Source organism: Quercus lobata, chromosome 4, assembly GCF_001633185.2.
Source record: "Quercus lobata isolate SW786 chromosome 4, ValleyOak3.0 Primary Assembly, whole genome shotgun sequence".
NCBI classification, from domain to species: Eukaryota; Viridiplantae; Streptophyta; class Magnoliopsida; order Fagales; family Fagaceae; genus Quercus; species Quercus lobata.
Window position 1 is genome coordinate 54700291 of NC_044907.1, and position 3287 is coordinate 54703577.

The window sequence follows — 3287 nt, forward strand, 5'->3', positions numbered from 1 at the left end:
CCAAGGGGCTTCTCTACCTCGATATGAATGGAAGGTAACCAAGGGGCTTTTCTACCTCGAGACCTGGGATGATTGAAAGGCTTCTTTATCTCAATCTTGAATTGTGATGATCAAGGAACTTCTTTACATTGGTCTTGATGGAAGGTAACCAAAGGGCTTCTCTACCTCAGAACCTGGGATGACAGAAAGGCATCTCTATCTCAATCTTGAATTGTGACGATCAAGGGGCTTCTCTACCTCAATTTTGATGGAAGCTGTTCAAAGGGCTTCTGTACCTTGGAACCTAGAGCAATTGAGAGGCTTTTCTATCTCAATCTTGAATTGTGACGATCAATGGGCTTCTCTACCTTGATCTTGATGGAAGGTGTCCAAGGGGCTTTTCTACCTTGGAACCTAGGGTGATTGAGAGGTTTCTCTATCTCAATCTTGAATTGTGACGATCAAGGGGCTTCTCTACCTTGATCTTGTTGGAAGGTGTCTAAAGGGCTTCTCTACCTCGGAACCTGGGGTGATTGAGAGGCTTCTCTATCTCAATCTTGAATTGTGACGATCAAGGGGCTTTACTACCTTGATCTTGTTGGAAGGTGTCTAAAGGGCTTCTCTACCTCGGAACCTGGGGTGATTGAGAGGCTTCTCTATCTCAATCTTGAATTGTGACGATCAAGGGGCTTTACTACCTTGATCTTGATGGAAAGTATTCAAGGGGCTTTTCTACCTTGGAACCTGAAGCGATTGAGAGGCTTCTCTATCTCAATATTGAATTATGACAATCAAGGAGCTTCTCTACCTCGATCTTGATGGAAGGTATCTAAAGGGCTTTTCTACCTCAGAACCTTGGGATGATTAAGAGGCTTCTCTATCTCAATCATGAATTGCGGCGACCAAAGGGCTTCTCTACCTCGATCTGAATGGAAGGTGTCCAAGGGGCTTCTCTACCTCAAAATTTGGGGTGATTGAGAGGCTTCTCTATGTCAATCTTGAATTTTGACGATCAAGGGGCTTCTCTACCTCAATCTTGATTGATGGAAGGTGTCTAAGGGGCTTCTCTACCTTAGAACCTTGGGATGATTGAGAGGCTTCCCTATCTCAATCTTGAATTGCTGCGACCAAGGGACTTCTTTACCTTAATTTGAATGGAAGGTGTCCAAGGAGCTTCTCTACCTCAGAACCTTGGGATCTTGCCTGCAAAAGATCAAAATTTGGAATTAGACTTTAAATGATGAGTTCTTTGTTATTCCATTTTTTTAAGATGTGTTAGGTTTTTAGATCCCTGTAAACTAGATTATTTAACCTAATTAATTAATCAAGTGAATACTTAGGTTTATTATTAATATCTAGGTTAAAATAATAAAGTCATATCATGTAAAGTAGTGGAAAATAAAGAAAACAATGATATGTTGACCTAGGAAAACTAAACTGGTAAAAAACTTAGGGAAGATTTAACCTAACTATTCTTAAGGTAAAAAGCAAATCCACTAGAAAGAATTGAAGTTTACAATAAGACTTAGACCACTAACATCCTATTGCTACTACACGTAGAACTTACAACCATGACCCCTGATAGCTATGAGTCCACGGATTACTTCTTTCCTTGGCCTTTGCAACACAAGCACCCACTTATAACTTTGAGACTCCATTCAAAGGTTTATCAACACAAACTCTCCTGTTTGTGACTCCAAGACTACCCTTGAAGGATTAGATCTTCAACTGTTGTTGATCTTCATGTAGCAACTTCAGATCTACTAGTTCTAAAGATATGAAAGTGATATCTAGTAGGGACTTTGATAGAGGAAGGCACAGAACCTTTTAGATCTCACAAGAGCACCTCTGAAGTCATAATCAAACGTGCCTAGGGTTTCCTTTATATACTAGAAGAAGTAGATCTAAAATCCTATTCCTTTTTGGGCTTGAACTGTGGTTGGGCCGAACTTAAAATTCTGAAGAAGTAGATCAGTCGAGCTTGTCTTTTTATCGGTCAAAGCAGGCAGATTATGAAATCTTCTTCTTGCAGCTTGTATCTTCTTGAATCTTGACTTATATCAACTTGAGCATTGTCTAATAACACCTATAGACTCTAGGATCTATATCTAGACAAGTTTGTGTTCATGGTTTGCCAATTGTTCTAAACTTTTAGAACCTAACAAGATGTGTGATTTTCCTTTGTTCTTTCTTGATTTGAATTTTTTCATTTTTAGCAAGAAAACTTTGATTGGTTTTTGTAGTCCTTTGAAAAAGATTTTGTCTTTGAAATTTGGATTTGAAACTTGAAACTTGGAATTGAGAGTTTGAAACTTTTCTTTTTGATGTCTTTGATCATCTCTAAGAGTTTATTTTTCCTTCAAAATCACAAAATTTTGATATTGGCATCATCTATTTTTAGAAATTTTTGGAAATCTTTGAAACTTTTTTTATTCATTCTTCTTGATTTTTCCTTTTTCTCAAAGAATTTTTTTTTTGAAGGTTGACTAAGTCAACTCAATCAAACCTGAGTTGACTCAACAACTCAGGTAGTAAAAAAAAAGTGGGAGGGTGAATTTTGGCCCCCATTTCTTGTCTTTTTATTTTTTATTTTTGCTTTTCTCTCTTCTTTCTTCCTTCTTCCTCCATTGTTACTATTCACACACTTCACCAACTTGCATTTTCTCCCTCATTACACTATTTCTTCTCTAAAAAAAATCACTTTCCTAAGCTTCTCAATCTTCTTTCATTCATCTCCCTCAATATCTTTTCAGATCTTTGTGTTCTTGACGATTTTTGCCACAAACCCATTTTTGAAACCCATCTCCAAACCTCCATTTTCTTTGCATTGACAATGGCATCTTCCAATGGGCCTTCCTTTCTCACTTTTAGTAGGAAAAAATATCACCCATCTCTTTAATGGAATGATGAAGAAGGGCTCCTTCAAGACCCCAAGAACCATGCACCACATTCCAAAATGGACTTCAAGGTTTTTTTTTTTTTTGGGGGGGGGGGGGGAATTTGTTGATTTCATGTTTTATTGAAAGCTTGGTATTACATTCTCATTCATTCTCCAAAAAAAAATAAAAAATAAAAATAAAATAAAATCTTGGTGTTAAGACATTGCCATTTGGTGGTTATTTTCTCTTGTTGAAATTTTTCATTGTATAATTTATCATGTTGTAATTTTGGCCATAGGGCATTTTTAGATTGTTTAGTTATTTGGCATGGGGTAACTTGAACAATATTGATGACTCATGAAATTTGGCAATGTATGTATTTTGTGGTATTGTTGAATGTGTTTTGGCTTGATTTTTGGGGGCATTGAA